General features: G+C 41.0%; 2 long non-coding RNA genes across 2 annotated transcripts; both read left to right on the forward strand.

Moving 5' to 3' along the window:
• The first annotated feature begins 1,946 nt into the window (after nt 1-1,946).
• On the forward strand, nt 1,947-3,536 carry LOC145157212 (uncharacterized). The gene is made up of 3 exons (XR_013737173.1): nt 1,947-1,968; nt 2,059-2,143; nt 3,497-3,536. It is a non-coding gene; the product is annotated as an uncharacterized LOC145157212 (long non-coding RNA).
• Nucleotides 3,537-10,141: 6,605 nt separating this feature from the next.
• On the forward strand, nt 10,142-11,731 carry LOC145157211 (uncharacterized). The gene is made up of 3 exons (XR_013737172.1): nt 10,142-10,163; nt 10,254-10,338; nt 11,692-11,731. It is a non-coding gene; the product is annotated as an uncharacterized LOC145157211 (long non-coding RNA).
• Nucleotides 11,732-20,276: the final 8,545 nt, after the last annotated feature.

Consider the following 20,276-nt stretch of genomic DNA (forward strand, 5'->3'; position numbering starts at 1 on the left):
TTTGACTTTGAGGTGACGTTTGGCTTGATTGAAACTTGAATTTTGTACCTTTTGCCTTCGGATTTAATTTCTTCAATCGTCTTAGTGTATTTCTTGAGATTTCTTCGATTAAGTGCTTGAAATTTGCTTAGGTATCGAATTTGACTTTTTATACCCGCAGCGACCTCAGATATGACACTTTTTCTCGCTTCTTCATTTCTTGTTTTGGTTGTATGAGTACGATATAGAGCTCTCTATTATCCCGTAAGGTATCGTGTGCCGACAAATATGTCCGTGTCTTGTGGGGTTAAGAGTTATAGAGCCAGGTTCTTAATCTTAAGTTTTGAAGAATTAGTCTAAAAACTGTTCTATTTTTGCTCTTGCAACCCCCTAGTTATGGAAACTGTCACTACACTTACCGTTATCGATCTTGTTGTTTTCAGACTTTCATTTTCCATCTTTATATGGCTATCGAATGCAAAGAATGTCATTATATCATGTTTTTTTTTTAATTTTTTATTTTTATGCAGAAAACAAAGTAAAAATAAAAATCTTTTTGGTTTTTTTTATAATGCAAAAAACAGAAAATAAAAGGAAAATATTTTTGGACTTTTTCTCATTTTGATTCTAAATGCAATGCAGAAAATAAAGTGCAAAAAAGAAAATCGAAAAATTTAACTGAAAAAATGAAAATTTTAATTTTTTTTAACCAAAATGCAGATTTTTAAATAAACCCCTCTCCAAGATTAAAATAAAGCATTGTCCTCAATGCTTAGAGAGGAATGCACAACTCAATAAAACATATAAAAGAAAAAGGTTGCAGCTAGGAAAGAATGTACTTGATATGTTGCATAAATTTCTAATTTTGACGAAGGTGTTGACGAAAAATATGAAGTTCAGCAACTGTGACAACCGTCAAATTTCGGTCAATTCAAAGTCAACAAGTCAAACCGGTCAACTCCAATAACCCTTGTATGCTAGGGTTTACGTTATGTAATCACTATACAATTCGCTATTTTAATGAGAAATCATCATTTGGAAAGTTCATGTGTTTGATTTTCCTTAGCTTTAACAAGTGCTAAACAACGAACCAAAGCGATAAAACACTATTACACAATCATCGGGATTGTGTAAGACACTAAAACACAGTTTAATGGGGTTTACGAACCTTGCGTTGTGAAGCCGGACACTCAAATTAAGCACAAACGAAACCTCTCTAAATCGTTTTCACTCTATCTCTTTCTATTTGAAATCTCTCCCAAATCTCTCCCAAATCTCTCCCAAATCTCTCCCAAATCTCACTCAAAAGTTACTTTAACTTTTTGTAATCATTTGGGTCATCTCGACCCTTGACCGAGTCAAAAATCGCTTGAAACGGAGTAAAAACGAGTAAAATAGCTTTAAGGATCCGAAACCTAAGCTTCTGGACCGAAGCCTCGCATCCGAAGCCTCGCATCCGAGGCCTCTGATCCGAAGCGAGGGTCCGAAGGTCCGAAGCGAGGGTCCGAAGGTCCGAAGCCTCGCAGACAGCTCCTTTTTACCGGTTTTTCGACTACGACTTCGTTTTAACTCCGTTTTTCATTATTTTAACGTGGGATTTTCACCCAAAACTTTATTTTATAAACTAAGGCCCCAAAATATATAAATCTCCAGGGTTTTTATAAAATATATTAAAAGAATTGGTGATTGAACTAATTATTGAGGGAATATTTGCTTTTCCTTAATTTATGGCAAAAGCAAACCACCACCACCTCACTCTATGATTAGCCATTCTTTCCCACTACCCCTTGACTCCTTAGTGGACCTTTACAGCCAATCTCCAGCTCTTCCCACGTTCTAAGAGCTGGAGGATTGATCCTCTCTCCTCATTCTCCATAAAACTCTTTCATTCTACACTTAGCAACCAAGAACACTCTCCAAAATTCTCTCATCTTTTCTCTCAACTTCAAGAACTTCAAGGCTTTCTCCAGGGATTTCTTTCTTCAATTAGTAAGTATCTTCATCATTCACATAATTATTAAACTCCATTCTACTCAAATCATTGATATCTTACACAAGTTCCATCTTATTCGGTGTTAGATTCTCGAGTCGTCAAGACATCTTCTTAGTGTTCTTGGGTTGAACACTTCCTCTCTCTCACTTTCATCTACTGAAACCACATAAGGTGAGTTCATACCCATACATTTACATGTTTTCTTAAGTTTTAAGGGGGGGAATACAAGTAAAATCATCAAGAACACAATTAAACTTTTCCTAACAGATTACATCAGAAAAGATGGACGTTAATCACGGACTGTTTTGGTCAACTTAAATATTTTAGTTTTCAAAACTGTTTCAGGTGCAAGTAGTTCAAACTCTTAGCTTTAAAATGGCTACTTGCACATCTCCATATGATTTTTCTACAATTTATGGTGATTTTTACAAAACTGCCTGTCATTTCAGAGGCAAACCCGGACCAGTCTGTGATTATGAACATTTTCACCTCTGTTAGAGATCACTAAAAATCATGATAAAATTTACGAACAAACTAGACTCATATTACAAACTCTCAAAATTTACGGATTTGGATTTAGAGCTTTGATGATTTTTCTATAAATTTTCTAAGAACGGTAACAGAAACTGTTTTTAACGAAAAGTTGCTGTTAATTTCATTTCACCTTGTAACATGTTGAGCAAGGTGTATATCTTTATGTGATTATATGTTACTGCAATATATGACATTTTATCTTAATATTTAGTCACACATCAGTTTACAACTGGATTTGGTCATATAAAATATAAAGAATAACAAGTGATTATAATCAAAGTACAATCGATACATTCAAACATTAAATAAACTATTTTGAATATAGTTTGCATACATTACCATGTACTACCCTTGGTTGATAAACTATAATAGGTATAGTTTATGATACATTACATAACACATACATTTAAAAAGGGTACATTTATACAAAGGATATTTTCATTAAGCAAGGTACGGCCATACGGTACCAAGTTTTCATAACACGTAATTCCGTTAATGACTTTGTGAGACATTTACTTCAAATTACCATTAAGTCCTGTATTGTAACCAGAGTCTCCTTGAGGGAGAGCGTGATACTTGTGTATAGATCTATATTGGGTTTGACAAACCCACACCTAAACTGCATGCAACAGTTAGACCGATAGGTCTGGGGTGACAAATGTCATAACATTTCCGACGCCTGAAGAACGTCGTTTTAGGCAACCTTGGTCATAGTATGGTTATAATAAACTCACATAAAGTATTAACAAACATTGGAAATTACGGGAACTTCATTAAAATTTAACGAGTTTATGTCGATTTAAACTTGCATTGTTTTACTATAAATATGACAAATTACTTGTACATTTCGGTCTTTGGGTTTTAAGACTACATTTACACATTAAGGAAAATATTGGATTTTTCTAACACAAATACTACTTTTACAAACGAAAAGCTTATGAACTCACCAACCTTTGTGTTGACACTTTTTCAAACAACTTGTATTCTCAGGAAATCATTAAACAGGAAATCAAGTGCTTTTGAGGATGGGACGCTAAGGCGTCTACTATTTCATATTTTATCAACATATTGTAATTGATTCGTAAACATGTAATTCATACAATGATGTAATTTTTTTCAATTATATATATGTTGGTTGTGTTTGCTTGAATTACTATTACAATTGCTGTTATGATACTATACATGAAGTCCTCCACCCCCGGACGTTTCCGCCATCCTTGGTTTGGGGGTGTGACAGATTGGTATCAGAGCGCAGTTTATAGTGAATTAAGTATATCAAACCACATAAGATATACAAACTATAAACACAATTGGGACTAATAGTCTCTGATTTGTGCATTTTCAAATAAATATACTTTTAGAAAATAAATGATTTTTTTTTTATTAAAAGTATAAATACATGCATACATGCTCATATAGTGTCATAACTAGAAGAACATAAAATAAAAGAAGAGGAGTTGTACATTATGGGTATGCCTTGGTATATGTAAATCAAGTCTGTGAAGGATATAGCCTGATCAACTATATCTGTCCGGGAATTGACTTGCATATATCGGGGGATGGTCAGGATGGACAACAAATCTAACAAACCTAATAACAGACTACAAAGGATACTTTAAGGACTCAAAACTAAACATTTACAAATACTATAGGAGTATTTTGTGTTACTATAATAAATTATCTGATAATTAAATAGGTCTTTATTTATAAATTAATAGCTGCTAAGTGGATGCGCTAAGGTCATATGTAACTAAGATGCTATAGACTTAGAATTTATGTATCTTTGTTTCACTTCCTGTCCTTGTTTGGTTGTGGTCTTGGAGTTAGGGTCATCTATTCGAAGGACTATTATATCTTAATCACATATGACTGGTATGCACTTTGCAACTAATTAAGTAACCGATAAAGATCATTTTAAAATATAATATATTAATTATGTCCCGACTAAATTAGTATGCACTTTGCAACTTATGACAGAACCATGCCGCCAAGAAGAAGACCAAGACCTTCCAGCAACACAGCAACACCTCCTCCGCCGCCGCCTCCACAGTTTGATCCCGCGATGTTCCAGGCTGCAGTAACAGCAGCCGTAGCGGCCGCAATGTTGCAGATAGGGACCAACGGAGCTGGTGGTTCGGGATCGGGAGCTACACACTCTAACCACGGAGACAGTACGTGGCGTGCAAAAGAGTGTTCATACAAAGACTTCACAAATGGCAAACCCGACAACTTCAATGGAAGCGGGGGAGTCATCGCGTTGATGCAATGGTTTGAAAAGACCGAAGTAGTCTTTCAGGTGTGCTCTTGCCCCGAAGCGAGCAAAGTTAAGTTCGCAGCCTTCACCTTCACCGGCCGGGCCCTTACTTGGTGGAACTGCCGGATTAAGTCACTTACTCTCGAAGTGGCTAGCTCCATAACCTGGGCAGAACTAAAAACGTTGATGATGAAGGAGTACTGCCCGAGAGGTGAAATTCAAAAGCTGGAACAAGAACTTTGGAACCTCAGGATGACGGGCTCTGACCTTGAAACCTACACCACCCGATTCAATGAATTGGCTCTCCTCTGCCCAAAAATGGTTACTCCGGAGGAGAAAAAGGTGGAGCGATACCTTTGGGGACTGTCTCTCCACGTGCAAAGTAGTGTCCTGGCTTCAAGGCCAACTACTTTTGACAGTGCCAGGGAGCTGGCACAACAACTTGTTGACCACCGAGCCGGTCATAATACTACAACCACCACCACTGATAAATCAAAAGGAGGAAACAACAAAAGGAAGTTCTGGAACGAAAAGAAGAGCCAACCAGCACAGGACCCCGCTAAGAAGCAACAAATTGTTGCTGTCCATGCTGCCACTAATACTGCCACTACTGCTACCACTCCAGCACCACCGAAGCCATATGCGGGAAAACTACCTAAGTGCAACAAGTGCAACTTTCACCACAATGGTGCTTGTAGGGAGATGCACTGTAACAACTGCGACAGGAAGGGGCACACTGCTCGTTTCTGTAAAGCGCCGGCTCAACCAATCAACCAAGTCGCCAGTACGGGGGCAACCCGGACCTGCTACAACTGTGGAGACGCAGGTCACTTCAAAAGAGACTGCCCCAAAGCACAAGCCCCTAATGCTGGTGGAGTAGGAAGAGTCCTGGCAATAGGACATGGGGAAGCAGTCGAGGATCCCACGGTGGTTACCGGTACGTTTCTCCTCAATAACTCTTATGCATGCGTACTATTCGATAGTGGAGCGGAGAGGAGTTTCGTGAGCCACCAATATAAACAGTTACTTGAACAAAATCCCCAATCACTAAAGGATACTTATGTAGTAGAAATGGCAAATGGGAAAGTAGAACGCACTAGCGATATATACTCAGAATGTACTCTCACTCTAGGCAACCATACATTTAAAATTGACCTGATGCCGGTCACCATAAAAAGCTTCGACGTAATCATCGGGATGGATTGGTTAGTTCCTCACCGTGCCGACATTCTATGTTACGAAAGGGCCGTTCGCCTCAATCTACCAAATGACGAAACCCTTCTCATCTATGGTAACAAACCTAGTGCGAATTTACTAATCATCTCATGCATCAAAGCCCAAAAGTATCTCCGGAAGGAGTACCACGCCTTCTTAGCCCATGTAGTAGACAAGAAACAAGACGTGAAAGACATCAAAGACATCCCCGAAGTGTGTAACTTCCCGGATGTTTTCCCAGAAGATCTTCCTGGTGTACCACTCGCACGACAAGTCGATTTCAGAATTGACTTAATACCTGGAGCTACCCCCGTAGCCAGAGCTCCATACCGCCTCGCACCATCAGAAATGCAAGAGTTGTCCAGTCAGTTGAACGAGCTTTTGAGCAAAGGGTTTATCAGACCAAGCTTCTCACCTTGGGGAGCACCAGTCCTTTTTGTAAAGAAGAAGGACGGATCCTTTCGCATGTGCATCGACTATCGGGAACTAAACAAGCTCACCATCAAGAACCGATATCCTCTACCCCGAATCGATGACCTTTTCGACCAACTCCAAGGAGCAAATTTCTTCTCAAAGATCGACCTAAGGTCAGGCTACCATCAGCTACGAGTTCAAGAAGAAGATATTCCCAAAACTGCATTCAGAACTCGCTATGGGCACTACGAGTTTGTGGTGATGTCCTTCGGTTTAACAAACGCACCTGCGGTATTCATGGACCTAATGAATAGAGTGTGTCGACCCTACCTAGACAAGTTTGTAATCGTATTCATCGACGATATCTTGATCTACTCGCGAAGCGAAGAAGAGCATCGCCTACATCTACGCCAAGTGCTAGAGACACTAAGAGCGGAGAAGCTTTATGCTAAGTTCTCTAAGTGTGAATTCTGGATTAGAGAAGTGGATTTCCTTGGACATGTGGTAAGTGAGAAAGGCATACATGTGGATCCCTCCAAGATCAAGGCAATCGAGAATTGGTCAGCACCCAAGACGCCAACCGAAATTCGACAGTTCCTTGGGCTTGCTGGCTACTACCGAAGATTTATACAAAACTTCTCCAAGATTGCGAAACCACTCACCACCTTGACGCAGAAAGGTGTGATATTCAAGTGGGAAAATAAACAAGAAACTGCTTTCCAAACGTTAAAACAAGCCCTATGCAGCGCACCGATCTTGTCTCTCCCAGAGGGAACCGAGGACTTCGTAGTGTACTGTGATGCTTCGAATCAAGGCCTCGGATGTGTGCTCATGCAGAGAGGGAAGGTTATCGCGTATGCATCAAGACAGCTTAAGACGCACGAGGTTAATTATACTACGCACGACCTGGAATTAGGATCAGTGGTATTCGCTTTGAAGATCTGGAGACACTACCTCTACGGCACGAAATGCACTATCTTCACTGATCACAAAAGTCTTCAGCATATCCTCAATCAGAAAGAGCTCAACATGCGACAGAGGAGATGGGTGGAGTTGCTGAATGACTACGAGTGCGAAATTCGTTATCATCCGGGCAAGGCCAATGTAGTGGCCGATGCTCTAAGCAGGAAGGAGTACTCGGGCCGCCGAGTAAAATCCTTAATAATGACAATCCATTCCCACCTGACCATACAAATCAAGGAAGCTCAACTGGAAGCTTTGAAACCAGAAAAGGTGGCAGGAGAGACATTAAGGGGAATGGATAAAAACTTAGAAGTCAAGGATAATGGAGCACGTTATATCATGAACCGGATTTGGACACCGAAGTTCGGTGGACTCCGAGATGTCGTCATGAATGAAGCACACAAGACTCGATACTCCATCCATCCCGGGTCGGATAAGATGTATCTGGACCTCAAGAAATTATACTGGTGGCCGAACATGAAAGCTGAGATTGCTACCTATGTGAGCAAGTGCTTGACTTGCGCTAAGGTCAAAACCGAATACCAGAAACCATCCGGGCTATTACAATAGCCGGATATACCTGAGTGGAAGTGGGAACGAATAACCATGGACTTCATAACGAAGCTGCCTAAGACATCGGGCGGGCTTGACACAATATGGGTAATTGTAGACAGATTGACCAAATCAGCACACTTCCTACCAATGAAAGAAACCGACAAGATGGAGAAGCTGACTAGAACGTACATCAGAGAGATTGTACGACTCCATGGTGTGCCGATATCCATTATCTCCGATAGAGACAGTACATTTACCTCACGGTTTTGGCAGTCTCTACAAAAATCATTGGGAACTAGGCTTGACATGAGTACGGCCTACCACCCACAAACCGACGGACAGAGCGAGCGAACCATTCAAACGTTGGAAGACATGTTAAGAGCTTGTGTGATAGACTTCGGTAAAGCATGGGATACCCATCTACCGCTTATCGAATTCTCCTACAATAACAGCTATCATACTAGCATCAAAGTCGCTCCATTCGAAGCTCTTTATGGTCGCAAATGCAGATCACCCCTGTGTTGGGCTGAGGTGGGGGATACACAGCTAGCTAGAGGGCAAGTCTCTAATAGCACCCTCACTGGCCCTGAAATCATAAGGGAAACCACAGAAAAGATCGTTCAAATTCGAAAGAGACTGAAAGCGTCTCGCGATCGGCAAAAGAGTTACGCAGACAAACGACGCAAACCCTTGGAATTCCAGGTGGGTGATAGAGTACTACTAAAAGTTTCCCCTTGGAAAGGAATGATACGATTCGGCAAACGCGGGAAACTAAATCCAAGGTACATCGGGCCATTCGAAATCCTTGCTAGGATTGGGCCAGTAGCATACAAACTTCGATTACCTCAGGAACTCGACAAAGTACATCCCACATTTCACGTGTCGAACCTAAAGAAGTGTTTGTCTGATGAGACAGTCGTAATACCACTCGACGAAATCAAAGTTAACGAAAATCTCCACTTCGTGGAGGAACCAGTCGAAATCATGGATCGGGAAATCAAACGAACGAAACAAAGTCGTATTCCCATCATGAAGGTACGTTGGAACGCTAAACGAGGACTCAAATTCACCTGGGAACGCGAGGATCAGATGAAACAAAAGTATCCACATCCCTTCCCAAACTCTTGAAATCCCAGTCAAAATGAAAATTTCGGGACGAAATTCCTTCTAACGGGGGGATGATGTGACAACCGTCAAATTTCGGTCAATTCAAAGTCAACAAGTCAAACCGGTCAACTCCAGTAACCCTTGTATGCTAGGGTTTACGTTATGTAATCACTATACAATTCGCTATTTTAATGAGAAATCATCATTTGGAAAGTTCATGTGTTTGATTTTCCTTAGCCTTAACAAGTGCTAAACAACGAACCAAAGCGATAAAACACTATTACACAATCATCGGGATTGTGTAAGACACTAAAACACGGTTTAATGGGGTTTACGAACCTTGCGTTGTGAAGCCGGACACTCAAATTAAGCACAAACGAAACCTCTCTAAATCGTTTTCACTCTATCTCTTTCTATTTGAAATCTCTCCCAAATCTCTCCCAAATCTCTCCCAAATCTCACTCAAAAGTTACTTTAACTTTTTGTAATCATTTGGGTCATCTCGACCCTTGACCGGGTCAAAAATCGCTTGAAACGGAGTAAAAACGAGTAAAATAGCTTTAAGGATCCGAAACCTAAGCTTCTGGACCGAAGCCTCGCATCCGAAGCCTCGCATCCGAGGCCTCTGATCCGAAGCGAGGGTCCGAAGGTCCGAAGCGAGGGTCCGAAGGTCCGAAGCCTCGCAGACAGCTCCTTTTTACCGGTTTTTCGACTACGACTTCGTTTTAACTCCGTTTTTCATTATTTTAACGTGGGATTTTCACCCAAAACTTTATTTTATAAACTAAGGCCCCAAAATATATAAATCTCCAGGGTTTTTATAAAATATATTAAAAGAATTGGTGATTGAACTAATTATTGAGGGAATATTTGCTTTTCCTTAATTTATGGCAAAAGCAAACCACCACCACCTCACTCTATGATTAGCCATTCTTTCCCACTACCCCTTGTCTCCTTAGTGGACCTTTACATCCAATCTCCAGCTCTTCCCACGTTCTAAGAGCTGGAGGATTGATCCTCTCTCCTCATTCTCCATAAAACTCTTTTATTCTACACTTAGCAACCAAGAACACTCTCCAAAATTCTCTCATCTTTTCTCTCAACTTCAAGAACTTCAAGGCTTTCTCCAGGGATTTCTTTCTTCAATTAGTAAGTATCTTCATCATTCACATAATTATTAAACTCCATTCTACTCAAATCATTGATATCTTACACAAGTTCCATCTTATTCGGTGTTAGATTCTCGAGTCGTCAAGACATCTTCTTAGTGTTCTTGGGTTGAACACTTCCTCTCTCTCACTTTCATCTACTGAAACCACATAAGGTGAGTTCATACCCATACATTTACATGTTTTCTTAAGTTTTAAGGGGGGGAATACAAGTAAAATCATCAAGAACACAATTAAACTTTTCCTAACAGATTACATCAGAAAAGATGGACGTTAATCACGGACTGTTTTGGTCAACTTAAATATTTTAGTTTTCAAAACTGTTTCAGGTTCAAGTAGTTCAAACTCTTAGCTTTAAAATGGCTACTTGCACATCTCCATATGATTTTTCTACAATTTATGGTGATTTTTACAAAACTGCCTGTCATTTCAGAGGCAAACCCGGACCAGTCTGTGATTATGAACATTTTCACCTCTGTTAGAGATCACTAAAAATCATGATAAAATTTACGAACAAACTAGACTCATATTCCAAACTCTCAAAATTTGCGGATTTGGATTTAGAGCTTTGATGATTTTTCTATAAATTTTCTAAGAACGGTAACATAAACTGTTTTTAACGAAAAGTTGCTGTTAATTTCATTTCACCTTGTAACATGTTGAGCAAGGTGTATATCTTTATGTGATTATATGTTACTGCAATATATGACATTTTATCTTAATATTTAGTCACATATCAGTTTACAACTGGATTTGGTCATATAAAATATAAAGAATAACAAGTGATTATAATCAAAGTACAATCGATACATTCAAACATTAAATAAACTATTTTGAATATAGTTTGCATACATTACCACGTACTACCCTTGGTTGATAAACTATAATAGGTATAGTTTATGATACATTACATAACACATACATTTAAAAAGGGTACATTTATACAAAGGATATTTTCATTAAGCAAGGTACGGCCATACGGTACCAAGTTTTCATAACACGTAATTCCGTTAATGACTTTGTGAGACATTTACTTCAAATTACCATTAAGTCCTGTATTGTAACCAGAGTCTCCTTGAGGGAGAGTGTGATACTTGTGTATAGATCTATATTGGGTTTGACAAACCCACACCTAAACTGCATGCAACAGTTAGACCGATAGGTCTGGGGTGACAAATGTCATAACATTTCCGACGCCTGAAGAACGTCGTTTTAGGCAACCTTGGTCATAGTATGGTTATAATAAACTCACATAAAGTATTAACAAACATTGGAAATTACGGGAACTTCATTAAAATTTAACGAGTTTATGTCGATTTAAACTTGCATTGTTTTACTATAAATATGACAAATTACTTGTACATTTCGGTCTTTGGGTTTTAAGACTACATTTACACATTAAGGAAAATATTGGATTTTTCTAACACAAATACTGCTTTTACAAACGAAAAGCTTATGAACTCACCAACCTTTGTGTTGACACTTTTTCAAACAACTTGTATTCTCAGGAAATCATTAAACAGGAAATCAAGTGCTTTTGAGGATGGGACGCTAAGGCGTCTACTATTTCATATTTTATCAACATATTGTAATTGATTCGTAAACATGTAATTCATACAATGATGTAATTTTTTTCAATTATATATATGTTGGTTGTGTTTGCTTGAATTACTATTACAATTGCTGTTATGATACTATACATGAAGTCCTCCACCCCCGGACGGTTCCGCCATCCTTGGTTTGGGGGTGTGACAGCAACTTAGAAGATCCTCTGATTTTCCCAAGATTGCTTTGAACTACGACCAACTCTTATTGAAAACGAAAAAAGGTAAACTATGCATCGGGTTGCCTCCCGAAAATCTGTCCTTTTTTAAAGTCGTTGCCTCGACTTTGCCCAACCTAATCTTTAACTGGTAATTGTGGGGCTCTTCTTCATATCAACTTCTTTTTCTTTAACTCCAAATCCCCTTCAGATATGGAAGAGTTGTTGGATCTGGTGTTTCACAGTAGAATGAAAAATCTTCAGATTGTTATCAGATGACTCTTTTTTCAGCTTCTTGAATCTTTTCCTTTTTCATGATATTCTGTCCAAAAATCTTCTCTTCTTCCCCAAGCTTGTCTTTTTCCGTCAGCTTCTTGAATGTGTCATCACCTAAATTCATGTCTAAAAATACTTCTTGCAAAACACGATTAGATAACTCACAGCAGTCCTCAAATTAAGGACTATTGGTACCCAGAAAGTTAACATAAAGATTATCAGTTGAATTTTCAGCATCATTTATTTTAAAATTGACAATATCACCATCGAACTCCATAGAAAAATTACCAACAAAAAACATCAATTTTCATTTTAAAAGTTTTCATAAAAGTCCTTCCTAAAATAATTGAGTATTTTTCAAAAACATCCACATTCCCCATGTCCAAAATGTAAAAATCAAAGGGAAAATTTAGTTCATTTACTTGGACTAAAATATCCTCAGTTCTATCTTTTGGGTGTACTGTTGAGTGGTCATCCAACTTAATGCTAGTCCCGGTCATTTTTAAAGATCCAAATTTTAACTTTTCAAAAACAGAAAGTGAGGGGACATTAATTGAAACACCTAAGTGAAACATGAATTTTAGAAAAGTTAGGCTTCCCAATTTACAAAGTATCAAAAAAATTCTCAGATCGTTGCACTTTGGAGGTAAACCTTTATGTAAAATAGATAAATATTTTCGTCAGATTTTATAGCTCCATTGCTTTTTAACTTTTCCTTTGAAACATATAAATCTTTTGAAAACTTAGCATAATGAAGAATTTGTTTAATACCATCTAAAAGTGGAATATTTACCCCCGCCTTACGATGGGTGTCCATGATTTCCTCATCCTCTCGTTCGCACTTCGTGGTCTTTAGTCATGATGGAACGGTGACACTGGCTTGTACTCCTCCAGAATCGGCTTTGCTGGTCTTGGAGATTCTTTCTCTTCATATTTTTCAGCTTCTTTTTCAATCACCACTTCTTCAGTTTCTCTCCAGCCTCTTCTTTTTCTATATCTAGTTTGCTTGGGCCTTCATAAAATTTTCCAGTTCTCAAGGATATCACGCTCACATTATGCTTTGGATTGTGTTCAATTTGTACTGGTAATTTCCCTTGAGACTCCAGTCGACTCATAGAAGTGTCAAGTTGAGACATTTTCTGCTCCATATTTTTCCTACTTGCTTTCGTTTTGTTCAAGAACGTGTGTGTACTAGAGGCTAAGATTTTTACTATATCTTCCAAGGCCACACTGGAGCTGCCAGATGGTTGATTCGAAGGTTGATGCTATAAATTCTAATTCTGAAAAAATTACTGTTGTTGTTGTTGGAAATTACAATGTTTCTGAAAACTGGTGTAACATCCGGGATTTTTCCAGGTATTATGAGTATTTTACTTAATTAATTTATGGGTTGTTTTGGTTAGGCTTTGAATTTGGGCCCTTAAGGGTGGGCTGAGGAACCTCGTACGCGGGGCGTACATTGCTATGTACGCTCAGCATACTCAGGAAAAGGAAACGTGGAAGCCATGCACGTACGCCCAACGTATCAGGAGTATGCCAAGCGTACGTGTGCAGATCCTTAAACCCTAAAATTAGAGTTTGCTCCCTATATAAATAACATAAACCCTGTTGGTTCAGCATCCCTTCACTCTTACCCAGCCACCACGACAACCCTAGCTCCATTTGTGTGCCTTTGTGTTCTAAAAGCTATTTGAGAGTGTTTGTGTGTTATTTTAGTGAGAAAAGAAGAAAGGAACTTGAAGAAGAAGCAAGGATCCACCAATAGCTTGTAGATCCAGAGGATTGACACCATTTCTGACTCCTTTGAGGTATCAAGTTCCATACTTGGCCATTGTATGCTTAGATTTGTTTATTTGGGGGGTTTTTATGTCCTTTTGACCCCATTGTTGGGAGTGCTTGAGTATTGTTGGTTCCAGAGCATATGAGCTATCCTTTTGGACTCTTAGAAGCACATAGGGTCATAAAAATCGGATCTTGGTGGTTAAGCCAAAACCATGCAAGGATTAGATGGTCTTAAAGTTTGTATAATGGACCAAAATCATGTTTTGACCCCCAACCAAGCATGCAAGCACCTAAAGTTCGTAACTTTATGGCTTAGGAGGCCTTAAAGGACCTAGATCTACATTTTTGACGTAAAGACTTAATGGATTAAGTCAGAAGTGAAGTCCCAAGGAACCTGGGTAGTACGCTAAGCAAACCCTGGTACGCTGCGCGTACTGGGGTGGTTCACGGCCAGTTACCATTTACGGTCAACCTCCGTTTGCGGCCAAGAGTACGCCAGGCGTACTTGCCAGGTTTGTCGCGCGTATGTGTGCAGAATGACAACCATGGCCCACTGAGTACGCTTGGGGCCCTGTGGCCCACTGAGAAGTACAACTTTGGACTTAGAAATCTGGAACTAGAGCATTGGGCCTATTAGGCCAAGATTGGACCCTTGGAATTGTTACCTTTGGACTTGGAGCTTTCGGGCCCAATTAGGGGGATGAGGCCCAAATCAAGAATTGGGCAATTAGTGGGCCTTAAGGGTTCTTTAATAGGCCATTGGAGGACTAGGCTTAATAGATTAGAGTTGGGACTCTTGAATGTCCCAATTCGACCAAGGGGTAAAATGGTCATTTTACCCCAATTTGTGTTATAGACTCTGATTGGGTGTTAATGTGTTTATGATTAGCCGGGAGTCATCAGAGTAGCTGTTAGAGACTACTATCCGCGAGATTCGACACTCAGTTTTTGAGGTGAGTTTCCTTCCAGTAGAAGTGGGTCTAAGGCACCAAGGCCGGCCCACTAGTAGTTGATTATAGTTGAGACGATTGTCTTTGTGATAATTGTCTGGTTTGCTACCGCCTGGTATGTTTATGTGCTAACATGATATGTTATATGTGATAGTGGTAGTAGGAGGGGACTAATCCCCAAGTTCAGTTGTTAGGACCGAAGGGTAGGTCGGGCACCCCAGATATGCCTGACAATATGTTTATGTTATGATATATGTGGTAGTAGTAGTAGGGGGTGAAATAGTCCCCAAAGCTCGGTTGTTAGGACCAAAGGGTAGGTCAGCACCTCAGAATGGCTTGACACGGGTAGGTCAGCACCCTAGAATGGCTTGACATGGGTAGGTCGGCACCCTAGAATGGCCGGACCGGGTAGGTCGGGCACCCCATAATTGCCCAACAGTATGTATGCTATGTGGTATGATGGGGGAACTCACTAAGTTTCATTCTTACGGTTTTCAGTTTTGGTTTCAGGTACTTCGTTTTCAAAGGAAAGGAGTCGGCTCGATCGCAACGCATCACATTATGGTTTTCCGCACATGAGATCTTTGGGATTACATTCTGATATTGTTTTATGATAACATGTTTTGATTATTTCTACTTTGGTTTTGACATGACATGATATTATGGATGTTTTCTTATACTGTTGGTTTTATAATAACTTATTTAAAAATGAAATTTTTGGCCTTGAATTTTGGGATGTTACAAGTTGGTATTAGAGCCTTGGTTTGAGGGATTCGGGCACATTCTCGGGTGTGTATGGACTCAAACTAAGGACTTGGTATGGAAATTTTCAAAAGAAAAATCATTTATTAAAAAGGAGTTTGAAAAGAATTTGAAAAGAGAAAAGAACTATGAAAAGAACAAAGTGTGTGTTGCGTGCAATCAGCCGAGCTCAAGTAAGTTTTCCCCAAGATACCCATACATGTTATGATATGATATGATTATGAGAACCGAATGCTAGTTAGGGCTAAGGATCTAGGAAGGATGCCTTATATGCCTACTGTATGTGTATGAGAACTGCATGCTAGATTAGGGCTAAGGATCTAGGAAGATGCCTTATATGCATGATGTATGTGCTTAATGAGCTGCATGATAGTACTGATCAGTCAGTGATAGGATGGCCTATTTAGGTTATGCCTGATTGTATGAGCCTTTGATTTGCATGTATAGATTCCTGAGTAGAGGATATAATGGTTTGACTGGAATATGATGGTTAGATTTTCCATTGTCTGAATGTTGCTTGCTTTGTGCTTTGGGGGACTCTTAGTAATGTGAGCTAGCTATATTCATGAGGTAGCTAGTTGACAATACTGGGAATCTTTCAGCAGCTGAGGACTGGGTGGGTTCGGGAACCTAGGAAAGCCTAGGATATGTTTCAGTGGGTTAGTAGTGAGGTTCAGTGAGACTTGGGGGTACCAGTTTGAGGAAGTAACTTGGAGGATTCGGGAGGATTGCTGAGGAAAGTATGGATAGGTGTGGAAGGTAGTATTGGGCCCGTACTACTGGAAGCACATGATCCATACTCGAATCGGTGAGAGTCTTGGAGAATATGAGAAGCTTCGGGGAGGAGTTTGTGACCCGGTTTGGGGACAGAGGATGTTCCAGTTGTTGCAGCTTAGCCATGGGCAAGTGAGCTAGTGAGCGTGACAGGGTGTCAGACCCTGAATGATATGACTTCCAAGAGTTTGTAGATGCGAGATTGGTTTGGAGCGCCCTTGGAAGATGTAACATCCGGTTTTCCAGGTATATTAATTTAAGCATTTATTTTAAGGATCTTGGGTGGACTCGACGAGTTGGTGCCTCAACTCGTCGAGTGGGATCGCGACTTGGTGACGTGTTTAATGAATGGACTCGACGAGTCGGGTATCTGATTCGCCGAGTCAGCATTGTTGAGGGAAACCCTAATTGCTCGGGTTTGTGGCCTATTTAAAGGCTCTTATGGCCTCCATTTGCGGCCACACTTTCCCTTGAGAGACCCTAATCGATCCAGAGAGCTTAGAGAGAGAGCTAATTTCTTCATTTTGGTGCATTCTTGCAAGGAAGAAGGAGAGGGTTCAAGCTTAGCTGTCTAGAGGGGCTCTAATCCTTCTCTATTTCATTCAGGGCTGCTGTTGGAGGTATGAATCTATACCTGTTTTCGTATGATTAATAGATCTCTTGAAGTTAGGGTTTCTTTACCCTCTTTTAAGTTGAGTTATGAAATATGTGAAGTCCCTTTGAGACTTAGACATCAGATTTGGACCTTGAGAGGTCCAGAGAGTCCCAAGAACCCAGCTTTATGCAGTTGCATAAGAATGTTGAATCAAAGACACCATTTTTAGAGGTATTTTGTCATTTAGAGCTAGATGAGTGATGCATGGGCATAAAGGTTGAACCTTTACGTGATTAATGAGCCTTGAGGGCATAGATCTGAAATTTGGGAAAGTATCTTGCACCAAATTGGCTGAATGAAAAAGAGTCTGAGTAGACTCGCCGAGTCGAGCCGCTGACTCGGCGAGTAGCCCAGGGTTTTGTCTCGATGAACTGAGTCAGATGGTGACCCGTCGAGTTAGGGGTTAGCTCGTCGAGTTGTAGCTTACTGGGTTGCCATGAATCGACTGGACTCGACGAGTCTTGTCAAAGTTGGGCCGTTGACTGGAGTTGACTTCTATTGACTTTAGGGTTTGGTCAATATGAGTGAAAGGGGTCAGAGAGGGGTAGAATGGTCTTTTACCCACTCTTCATAGATAAGAGTATAATATTAATTAGAAATATTATCTTGTGATAGGCGGAGGCTAGACCGAGGATTTCGGGCACAAGATTTTACTAGCTATCTTACGAGGTGAGTCTTCTCACTATACTTTACCTAGAGTGGTAATTATGTGTGACCAGAGGGTCTTATGTGCTTGCTTGAGTTATGCATGATTGTGTGATATGTATTGTATGCTATATTATTTGTTTCTTAGACCGGACCGGAGGGTCCAACGAACTATGAGGCCAGAGGGTTCTCAATCAGACCGGACTGGAAGGTCCAACGGGATAGACCGGACTTGAGGGTCCAACGAGCTACGGGACTGGAGGGTCCCGCTGAGATTCATGGACCGGAGGGTCTTACAGAGTATAGCCTCGAGTTGCGAATGTGTTGTATGTGGTATTTTGGGGAACTCACTAAGTATTCGTGCTTACCGTGTTATGTGTTATGTGTTTCAGGTACTTCCGAGGATCGTGGGAAGGCACCGGCGTGATTGTACACACACTATTGATATGGAGCCATGATTGTGGATCCTGGATTTGAATAATTGTATTGAAAACTTGTGGTTGTTTTTGAGAATTAATGATGAGACATATGTTTTATGAGTTTTTGAAATTTAAAAATCTGTTTTGAAAATCATGTCGTTTCAAGTTGGTATCAGAGCCTTGGTTTGAGGGATTCGGATACACCTACGGGCATATCTGGACTCAAACTGAGGATTTGAGAAAAGTTTTCAAAAACAAACAATTTTTCTAAAAAGAGTAAAAGATTCCAGAAAAAGCGGAAAAGAGCAGTGTGTACAATCGGCCAGCGCCCGAACGGTGATTTCCCAAAAATACCCTTACGTTACGTGTTGTGAGTTGTGTTATGCATGCTAGAGTAGGCTAGGTATTCATATTTAGGACTAGAGTGGGCCTGATTTGTGATGCCTTAGCCTAGGAGTTACTGCTACTGTGAATTTCTTCGAGTGTGAGTATGTAGCATAGAGGAGCTTATGAGAGGTCTACTGGGTGGTAGCCTACACTCAGCGAGATATAGAGTACTTGTGACCTAGGATCCTAGGAAGAGGACTCGGGGTGAATAATGATGTGGTGTGGAAGGTAGTATAGGGCCCGTACTACTGGAAACACTGGATCAGTAAGCAGCCCAAGTAAGAATCCTTAGGGTACTAAGGAACAAGTAGGGTTGAGTGATCGGGTGGGAGAATGCTCGAGCGAGTCTCTGATTTCTTTTGTATTGTGTTTCAGAGACATCATGGTGGGTACGCGCCACACCCCAGGGAGCAGCGGTGTTAGCGAGGATGAGATTCACAAGATGATTCATGATGAGGTGGTTGCAGCCATTCAAGCTGAGATACCAGAGATGTTTGGGTCTATCAAGACCACGCTGATTGAGACATTTGACGAGCGGTATGCTGCTCTTACCGATGCTGCTGTTGTTGCGGCCACCGCAGCCGTTGCCACTGCTAGGACACAAGGGGGTGACTCGTTGCTGTACCGAGAGTTCAGCAACACGAAGCCAACAGAGTTTGATGGGAATCAGGATCCGATAGCCGCGATGAGATGGATCTCTGACATTGAGGGATGCTTCTACACATGTTCTTGTCCAGAGCATCTGAGGGTACGGTTCGCACTGAACCAGCTTCGCTTGGGAGCGAAGGACTGGTGGAAGTTTGTGACAGCTGACTTTTCTTCTACAGAGCTTACCGCGGTGACTTGGGAGAGGTTCACCGCTATGTTTCGAGACGAGTACGTTCCCCCGGTGGAGAGGGAATTGTTGGCCCAAGAGTTCTTGTCCCTCAAGCAGGGGACTGAGTCTGTGACTGTGATCACACGGATGTTTCATGAGAGGGCGTTGTTTTGCCCTGAGCACGTGTCTACTGAGCTGGCACGTATGAGCCGATATCTGAGCATTCTGAGGAGAGACATTCATGAGTTTGTGGCGAACTCGACATACCGAACATTTGCCGAGCTCCAGGCAAATGCTCGGAAGAGGGAGATTGAGCTAGAGACTCAGGCCAGGGAGGAGGCGGAGTCTCAGAGGAGGGATAGGCGGCCGACACAGTCTCAGCCGGCGGCCAAGCGGGCAAAGCCTGCTGATTCAAGATCGGGAGGTCAGAAGGGCCGCACTTGTGGGAAGTGCGGCAAGAGCCATGATGGGGTGTGTAGAGCAGGTGTCTGTTACAAGTGCAGGAAGGAGGGGCATATCGCGAGAGATTGCCCCAAGGGATTTTCGGTTTGCTTCCATTGCAACCAGATTGGCCATAGGAAGGCCGAGTGCCCGCAGTTGCTTCAGGGATCAGCGCAGGGATCTGCGCCTTCTACTACTCGAGCTACAGATAGTTGGCCCGTGAAGACCGAGGCACCGAAGGCTCGCGGTAGAGCCTTTCAGTTGACAGCGGAGGAGGTCCGCGCAGCACCCGATGTTGTGGCTGGTATGTGATCTTTTGCTTATTCTTTTGTTTATATGTGGTGCTTATTTGTGATATGTTTAGGTACTTTTCTTGTGAGTTCTGTACCTGCTTTGGTGTTGTTTGACTCGGGTGTGAGTTGA

This window comes from Lactuca virosa, chromosome 2, assembly GCF_052849685.1.
Source record: "Lactuca virosa cultivar CGN04683 chromosome 2, Lactuca_virosa_CGN04683_v6, whole genome shotgun sequence".
NCBI classification, from domain to species: domain Eukaryota; kingdom Viridiplantae; phylum Streptophyta; class Magnoliopsida; order Asterales; family Asteraceae; genus Lactuca; species Lactuca virosa.